The sequence below is a fragment of the Seriola dumerili genome, unplaced genomic scaffold (assembly GCF_002260705.1).
Source record: "Seriola dumerili isolate Sdu_G_001 unplaced genomic scaffold, Sdu_1.0 BDQW01000149.1, whole genome shotgun sequence".
Taxonomy (NCBI): Eukaryota; Metazoa; Chordata; class Actinopteri; order Carangiformes; family Carangidae; genus Seriola; species Seriola dumerili.
Window position 1 is genome coordinate 24591306 of NW_019174404.1, and position 8518 is coordinate 24599823.

The 8518-nt window shown below is 43.2% G+C and overlaps 1 protein-coding gene across 8 annotated transcripts in view; it reads right to left on the reverse strand.

Moving 5' to 3' along the window:
- Positions 1 to 8305, reverse strand: part of nrxn3 (neurexin 3) — a 266887-nt gene extending 258582 nt beyond the window's left edge. For all 8 annotated transcript variants that reach the window (XR_002665284.1, XR_002665283.1, XR_002665282.1 and 5 more), the window contains exon 1: positions 8072 to 8305. The gene's annotated coding sequence lies outside the window, so the exon portion shown is untranslated. The remainder of the gene's footprint in view (positions 1 to 8071) is intronic.
- Positions 8306 to 8518: the final 213 nt, after the last annotated feature.

Genomic DNA, 8518 nt, shown 5'->3' on the forward strand with positions numbered 1-8518 from the left:
TGGTGAGCGGAAACAAGGGCTGGAGCTCCTCATGGTGCTGGTGTAAAGAGCAGTGTGGAGCAAGGAATCCTGGTACGGGAGGAGCGTCCAGTTACTACTGATGGAGGAATCAAGGGTGAGCTGTGGGATCCGTGTGATGGCCAGGGAGATGGTGGGAGCTGGGAGTCTGCAGCCAGAGGGGGAAGTCCTGCAGGTCAAGGATGTCATATTTGTTCTCCAGCTGGATGTTAAAATGAAAAGGTGTGCAAGGGCTGCAACTCCCTCTCCTGCCGCAAGCACCAACCAGACCTGGGCTCCTGGTGGGACAATGTGGAGCTAACCAGGGTTTTTGGCGTAGCCCCAAGCCATGTCCAGGTGTGGCTAGGGGCGGTGACTGGAGGAGAGGCATTAATACCAGGGGAGTGAATGGTAACAGGCTCTGGAGGAGAGGCAGCTCCAGCAACGTTAGCAGGACAGGGAGCAGTGGCATCAGGCACTCGAGCACAATCTGTTTCGGTGTTCTGTCCTGGATCGAAACTGATGGTGGCCATGAGCTTTTCAGCTTCATGGATCTGGTAGAGTGTAGAGAGTCTTCATTCCACCTCACAATCTTAACAGCCAGGTGGGCGCAGCTGATGCGGCCGGTCTGGGAGGTAAGTGGAGCCATGGGTTGTAGATAGGTGGCCAGTACAGGGCTGAAAGTGCATAAAGTCTAAAAGCTTAGCTGACAGCTGTAGATGGTAGCAGCAGTTAACAGGAAGACCACAGACAATTACACGCAGGTGCTCCAACCCGGAGCCAGCAGCGTTAAAAGGTTTTAGGTGGCAAAGGTGATCCACAGAAGGGTTGGCATACAGCAAAACTAACAAGTGGACCGCATAGATAGGTAGATAGATAGACTGTTATTATTATCAAAAATTACCTAATGGACACATGAATTTCCCCTAGGGGATAAATAAAGTATCTATCTATCTATCTATCTATCTAAATAAATAAACAATAATAATTAGATTATTCTGCTTCCTTTGGCTGAGGTGTTGTATAGTGTGATGGCAGTGTGAACAAAGGATCTCCTGAACCTCTCTGTTCTGCAGCGCAGTGAAATGAGACGTTTGCTGCAGCTGTAGCTGCTTCTCTGTCCTGCCAGAATATTGTGGAGAGGATGGTTGGTATTGTCCAAGATGGCCTCCATCTTACATTGCATGTGTCTCTCCACAACAGTCCTGAGTGAGTCCAGACTCCTGCCAAGAACAGACCCAGCCTTTTTGACCAGCTTGTCCAGTCTCTTTGTGTTCATGTCGTACATGCTGCTGCCCCAGCAGACTGCAGCATAAAAACGTACACTGTCCACCAATGACTGATAAAAAATGTGCAGCATTTCACTGCAGATGTCTGTAGGTGTAGGTCTGCAATCGCTTTTGCTCAGTTAGCGTTAGCACCAAAAGCCAAAAATGCTACAAACAAGCCAAATTCTGCTTGCCTATGCAGTCTGGCCCGAGTGGGGATGTGTAACTTAAAATCCGAGCACCCAATTACTAAAATATTTCACTTTGTTAAAAATGCTTGGATAAAACAGCCAGGATCTAAAAATGTTCAGCAAAGACTGGCTCAAAAATTGAAGAAAAAAAATGATAAGAATTGTCGATTTATAATATAGCTTCTGACAGGCACACACAATACCTACTCAAAAGAATATGTTTGTTTGGTACAAGACCAACAAAAATCGCATCTTCATCATTTTTATTTTCTTCAGTGAAAATTAAATTAAACATAATAATTCCAACTAAAATCACATATTGCAATGTCTGCCAAAATTACTGACAGATAAACATCACAAAGAAGCATCAAAGCAACTTCCAGTCAGGACTTTCACAATAAAATCAGAGTGGAAAAGGAATGCAGATCGTGATTCTGATCATGGACTGTGATTCGGCCCAAATGATTCTCATATGATCTTTTGTCCAGATCACCCACCCCTATTGTACTCTAACGCATGACTGAGGTGAAACATGCTGAAGTTTCATTCAGTAGGAAACCGTTTGTTTATGCATTAAAAAACAGGTGATGTGAAACATTTTGGGACTATCCATACTCCATCCTGTAAAAGTGGAGTTGCCTGTAGAGTGAATGTTCCTTATTCACTGATTGAAAAACACACATTAAAATGAAATTAGCATAGGAAGTCTAATGGTGTTTTCTGTCAAACACACACACACACATTTCCCATGTTAATCACATATGAAAATAATATATTCATACGACACAGGCATATGTGGTTTTTAGATTTTTCTACATGGGCAGGTTTTTATTTCTAAACTCTGAATTCCATCTCAGTCACCTAGCAACACTGACATAAGGAGTTACCAATCAGTAAGATAACAGCCTCAGCCATGCTGGTGCTTTGAACACTATCAACTACAAACAACAGCCTCTTCTCATGCAGTCACATCCCTCATCATCACGTCATTCAAAACTAAATGTTTGTAACATCCTGCGCATTAAAGATTTCTCTTTAAAAAATTAGCATTATTTAAACCTGATCTTGCAGATGTGTAGCAGTCAGGCCTGATGGCTTTTTAAAATAATATTTTTACAGAGTTTTTAAATTTCATGCAATCCAGGCAAATATGTTAAATTTGTTTAGTATTTTTTTATGTCATCTTTATGTCAGCCCTACTGAAATGAGATTATGTAGTCACTGGTAAGTCAACATAAACTGAGTTGATTTTGGAAACAGTCATGTGTGGGGCTGCTTCTATTGTAATCAATTAATTGTAAATTTAATTTTCAATTAAAAAAATTATACAAAAGGAAATCTGAACTTCTATTTTTATGTAGCCTATAGTGTGCTAGCTACAATTATGTCCAAGCTGTCTAGATTCACATATTATATATTTATTCTACCAACAAACATTTTCAGCCATGAGATTTATTTCTCTTTATTGTGAGCTGTTATCAAACCTCAGCAGAGCCTCTTCACAGCCTTAGGGTAAGATCTATACATACGCAGCTGCTTATCAAGCTCCTATTAAAAGGAGAGATTGAGCCAGTCACTGCTATTCAGCTCTGACATTACACACTTTCCTGTTTGTACATTTTATTATGTATTAGAATTATGTGTATGATTATAACATTTATTACAATTCATTGCTGTTTTGAAGAAATGTTAGGTTAGATGTTATTTATTTAGTGACATTTAATTAAATACAAACCATTAGCACCTTTTGTTACACTCATTTTACACAATTACTTAAAATCTGGCTTTTTGCTGATTTCCAAACATAATTTTCTTATTGTCATCTACTGAAAATATTAGTGAACTGAAACACAATTAAATGAGTTATTATTTAAAAGAAGTGGATATTCTCTTTGATGTATTTGTTTGTTTGTTTATTTTAGGTTGGCTGAGTTTTGTTTTTTTGTGCTGAAAAATTCACGTAATATCAGCTTTGTCCAGCTTCGGTCCAAAATAATAGAATTGGCTTAATTTGAACTAGAGTTGAGCTGCCTGTCCTCCTTAAAAAATAATTCTGTACCTCTGTTAATTTGTGACTTACTGGTGTATTTCTCTGCATACTGTAGACTTGTTCAGACTTTCAGTTTGCGCGTGTGTGTGTGTGTGTGTGTGTGTGTGTGTGTGTGTGTGTGTGTGTGTGTGTGTGTGTGTGTGTGTGTGTGTGTGTGTGTGTGTGTGTGTGTGTGTGTGCGCGCGTGTGTGTGTGTCTTTTGTTGAGCATCAGGGGTTAAAAGGCTAAACGGCATGAGTCATTGTTCTCGGTGAAAGGCTTCTTTGACAAACCCCACAGGGACGAGTCCACATACACACACTGACAAAAGGCAGCGGCACTCTGGATCCTATTAACAACCACGTGGACCGGGATGGAAGCGTGTGTGTGTAAATGCAAATAAAAGCAGCCCACCGGCAGGCCCCTCGTGTTTAAATGGATGCCACTTACCAGTAATTTTACAGCAGGTGCCCTGATCGCACACTGGTCATACAAACACACACACACACACACACACAGTAATGCTGTCCAGACGCAGTGACAAAATGTCCACCACGTGAGGCCTTCAGAATACGCACAGACTCAGCCACTGTGGGTGACATCTGACAACAGACTGACAGAGGTCTCTGCTACTGCAGTGCTACAGTCTGAACAGATCTGACCAGGACCTGACAGTGGAGGCAGGGAGGAGAGACAGGAGGGATGTTCCACCTCATCCACTCCCAAAAATACACATCCACAGCACACTACTCATCCTTGTCCCTCTACATCACGCTGACAAATCATCTAGTGAAATACAAAAATCACTGCTGCAAAAATGAATTAAGATCAAAAGATAAAATGGACTGTGCCACAAGGATGTAATATCATCTCAGCTGACTAAAACACATTTAGTTATCATCAGCTTTCTCTTTTTTATGTCATAAGTCAATATCTATAATATCTTAGCATTTCTGAAATATTCACATATTCTTCACTTAGCTCCCACTCCCTACATTTTAAAAGACATGACATTAATCAGCAGAGGGACAGTGACACACACAAACTGATTATTCAATTAAAATCCACCATCTTATTTAAAGTTAAATGCAAATAGAGAAATTGTCAGAATAATTTTGACTGTTTTATTTCTGTGTACACCTCTGCTGCTCGTTTTATATGGGCAGAAACAAAAACAGGCCAATAAAAGGCAGGTCCATGTAAAATGGGAGGATGAGTGAAAGTGAGGAATGGAGGATGTGTTTGTGGTTGGGGGGGTGTTATTTAGGCATTGGTTTGGCTGCGAGTGGAGCGTGGGCACCGTGTTGTTATCCAGCTACTCTGCAGGCAGGACACGCCTTCTCTGGGCTCTGTGGTTCTGCTGCAGCATCCTTCACGGCATTACATCACCCAGTTAGAGAGCACCCAGCACCCCACAAACGCCTGCACACACACCTCACACACACACTCACCCACATACACACACACACATATATAGCAATGCCTGCACCATACAGACATCTGCATATACACCATACCAATGTCTGCATACACACCTCACCAATGCTAGAATACACATCACACACACACTCCGTGCATGCGCACCACTAAATTCTCATCGTACTGCACCCACACACATATGCACGATGACTGCAGACACACTAAATATATTACACATGCACACAAACTACCAACACCTGGATACACCCCACTCATCAGCTGTACAGACTTGTACACAGACACACACACACACACACACATACACACACACAGTCCGCCGGCGAACACACCCACAGATACCTTTTTCCTCACAACCACCAGCACTTTATGTAACATCACACTGCCTCTCACTATGACGCTGGCTTCTTTTCTTTATGACTGAATTTGTTTTTCATGTGATTTTATCATGATTTTTTTTGTCTTGCAACTCAACAAAACTGTAATTGGTGCATCAGCAGAAATTCCAAAGGTTTAAGATAAGACAGGCCTCTGCATTTTTTCCCCAAGTATTTCAATGTCATGGATATTTTAATGTCTTATTTAAAATGATGTGTATGAAGATGGTACAGCAGATATTTTAGATAGGCAAAGAAATACATAATATTCATGGCCCAGCAATGTCACACACTACCATGAAAAATAATAAACGGGGGAAAGGCGTCACCGTTAGAACGCAGAAAAACGACCAAATTAAAAAAAAAAAAAAAGAAAGAAAGAAAAAAAAGAGCACTCTCCCGCGTTATATTTGACTCTCCCCGCCCAGAGGGATTAGTGTTACCTTGAGAGCCCTTGGCTTTTTGCGCCTGATTTGTCAGCGCAGTTAATCGGCTGCCAACCAGAAGAAAAAAAAGGAGCCAAATTACCCAAAACAGCCTCCTTCCTACACACAGCAACCCCACCCCACCTTAAAAACGGACTGTGTGTGTGTGTGTGTGTGTGTGTGTGTGTGTGTGTGTGGTGTGTGGTGTGGTGTGGTGTGGTGTGGTGGGGGGGGACTAGCAGGAAAATTAAATTAAATATGGTGGTTTGATATTTTGCAGAAAACAGTCACCACACATGGAGGTGGCATCACAAGTCTTTTTCACAGCCTGTAAAATTCTATCATATCTATCGATATCAGACTATTAAAATACATCGCCTGTATTAATATCTGAAATGTGATCAGATCACACATTTATAGATCATATTTAATCGAGAATGATCATTTAAATTATAAGCAATGCAGCAAAACGAAATTTAAGGGGGTGGGGGTGGGGGGGTTAAACAGCATCAGAATCGTTTTGACTAATTATTTTCTTTATCCGAACACACGACATCACAAGAACTGAATGTGACGCTCTGCTGCTGAAAATGAGGAGCCGGTCATCCAGCACCTTTGGGCCCTTTGCAGGGAAAAGAGACGCATTCCCTGGCTCGGCTGGGTCACGCCCATTCTCTGTCCAGTTTTGGAAAAAGCCTGATTAGGAATCCCCTGCATAAATGCACAACAATCATCTAATCCTATTAACTCTTCAGATCGAAGTGTGAATAAAAATATAATTGTCATCCTTTTTGAGAATTTGCAACAATTTAGAGTGAGTTGAATGAGAGCGGGAGCTGCTGATCGTTTATCGGAGACTGAGGCCTGGACACCTTCCTGCTTGTTTTGCGGCAGCAGTGGATTCTATGGCGCACTACAAAGGCCTCGACTGTTCCTGCTGATAGAATATTTGCTGTACAAACTGACATCGTGCGTTCGTCGCGGTGTAAATGACAAACGGTGCAAAAAGGCAGTGTTGATGTAGATTTATATTTGTTAGCTGAACAGACTGGAGGCCCAGACTGAGGCTGAGCTCTGATGACGGACTGAGGCTGAGCTCGACGTGCAGCGGGAAACGGGAGTAGAGCGGTCACATTTCAACAAACCTCCTGCTGTCCCTGGGGACGCCATTTGATCCTCCGGGGAACCGAAATAATCCAAATCATTATAATCATTTTTTCATCCCCCCCCCCCCCCCCCCCCCCCCCCCCCCCCCCCACACACACACACACACACACACACATTCTAACGTCAGGTTTTAAAAATTATTCACTGATTGGTTTCATTTAGACTTGATATTTCGATCGCATTTGAAGACGAGCAGATAATATTTAATGTGTAGCCGTCTGGTTTTAAAGATCTGCGCTGTCACGTTGAATTTGGTGTGAAATGCAGAAAAGGGAGACACTGGTTTAGTTGATGTGGTGAATGTGTGAAAACAGCAGCCAGCAGCTGGATTTAATGCAAACACAGAGGAGGACGGATAATGGAGGAATGTGACGGGTAGATGGCGAGAGGCGTGCAGCCTGCTGGTGCTGCTGTCCATCTCCGTTAACACAGAAGGTCATGTATCAAACTGCATGTCATGTGAATACTCCAATTACATCAAACTTGCATGTATATTTAAATAGTGCACTGGCTGTTTGCTGGGCGGGCAGTGATGAGCGCGGAGTGTCAGGGTGCATTTGTTTTACATTTAACATGAAGCTGCAGACGAGAACAATACGTTGAAACCGCACACCTGGCGTTAACCTTATTTATTATTCATCAACCTAAAAACAAGGAACATGGAGGGAAGGAAATCCGCCAGCTCGCCGTTCAAGTCTTTTTTTCTGGGATGATGATCTTCATATAGCCTACACACACGGGTGGTTTAAACGCTGCATGGCCGAGTACAATAATATAAAGTAAATAAAAGAAATAAATACAATTGATAATTCATATTGTAAACACGTTCCCAGGGGAGCTCAGAGGACGTGTGTAATACTGTCACGGTTGACTCTGTTCCACCGGGGGAATTCAGAGGCCAACATGGCAGAAATTCCCTTTTCGACGCCGCTGTTCCTTCAAGGAGACTCACACCTGCCCCAGCCCGCCTCATCCCCCGCTCTGTGCTTACAAACTGGAAAAGTCCTGCAAAAGTGCCAAGTTCCGCGACACCTGCCCGTCAGGAGAAGGACTGGAGCCTTTTCTGCCGCATATCTCCTCTAAAACCCGCTGCTTTTGCCCCGCAATATTCAATTCTGGAGGTTTTTCTACGCGCACAAGCAACATGAACAGGTTGAAATAAAAAGACGACGCTACTGACCTTAGTTACACACACCACCAACAGTAGCCTATCCAACTGCTAAAATCCAACTGTAAACTCCACACAGCCGTAGTTTTTAAAATCCACGATCCAGTGTGTCCGCTGCTGACGATGCCGGTGCGGAGCTGCGGGGGACCAGGCGGCACTGGGCTCGGTTTATTGTGCGCACAGGTGCGTCGACCACGGTGCATCATGCGCACAAAAGCCGCTGTTTGCTCGGTGCCACTTGCAGCGGCTGCAAGCAAGAGACACACACACACACACACACACACACACACACACACACACACAAATGCGCACACGCGCGCCACGGGTCCGCCCTCAATTCAGCGCCAGCACGCGCCATTTAAAGGCACACAGGCTGTAAGCGGCGACAGACGCACACGCACGCATGTGGCTATCTGTATGCTTCAGCGCACTGAAGGCTCTTATCAAATAAAAAGAGTG